Here is a 962-nt window from a genome sequence, read left to right as displayed (position 1 = left end):
TTTTTTTCAGTTCCAGAGTGGGTTTGATTGTAGTTTGTTTTATTATAATATGGGGGTATTTGTTTGGATTAAAGTTCAGGATAGTATTACAGTACACACACTGACTCAGTCTCAATAAACAGATAAACCAACGCCTTCTCGTGTTGTCGTGTTAAAAGGATTGACCAAATTGACAAAAACTAAATTTAGTTTTTTTACTACACATATTATTTCAGTTACTGTGTATGATAAAGTGTTCATAATTTAAATAATTATTTGTTTTTATTTACGTTTTACACAACGTCCCAACTTCATTGGAAATGGGGTTGTATTATGTTTTTTAATTTCTTTTTAACAATCATACATACTTAATAGCCTTTTTTTGACAAGTTTTTTCTTTTTACTTAAACTTGGCCGTCTAATACAGCTTGTGTTCAGTTCATTAGAGTTAAGATATTAAATAATACACTGTAATGTGGTAAGTTAGTTTAACTCAGAAAAATTGTTTAAATATCTTTTTGTTAAATTATCTCAGTGTAATCTAACTTAAAAATTACAATTTAATTTAGTTTTCACAGAAATGAATGAAATGCTGAGATATAGGCCTACTGCGTATAGTTTTCTTACATCACTCAAAATTAGGAAGTCCTTGCGACCTCACAAACTCAAGGTTGGGAACCACTGACCTAAATTTTGTCGTTCACATCACAAAGTCAATCCAGCAAGAGGTAATAAAAATGTTATAAAAAGAAAGGTATTATTAGGGCTTTCCACAAGGATATGAAGTGGCCAACCGGTGGGCAAAAGTAGCCCAGAGAAACATTTTGATTGTGAAAGTCCAGGTTTAGTGGCCTCTGGCACATTCTAATTCAATTCAATTCAATAGCAAAAACTACACTAATAGTAGTGACTGATGATGATGAACATGAAAAAGACGACGACAACAGCAACGATGGGGGACAACGAGCAGCGACAACAGCAAC

General features: G+C 32.5%; 1 protein-coding gene across 1 annotated transcript in view; it reads right to left on the bottom strand.

Moving 5' to 3' along the window:
* Positions 1-962, bottom strand: part of LOC118334067 (TBC1 domain family member 2A-like) — a gene marked incomplete at its 5' end in the record, with an annotated part of 13,694 nt that overhangs the window by 7,789 nt on the left and 4,943 nt on the right.

This window comes from Morone saxatilis, unplaced genomic scaffold, assembly GCF_004916995.1.
Source record: "Morone saxatilis isolate NCDOM2014 unplaced genomic scaffold, NCSU_SB_2.0 Contig22, whole genome shotgun sequence".
NCBI lineage: Eukaryota > Metazoa > Chordata > Actinopteri > Moronidae > Morone > Morone saxatilis.
The sequence above is the reverse complement of the archived record's forward strand: the minus strand, read 5'-3'. Positions and strand labels throughout refer to the sequence as shown.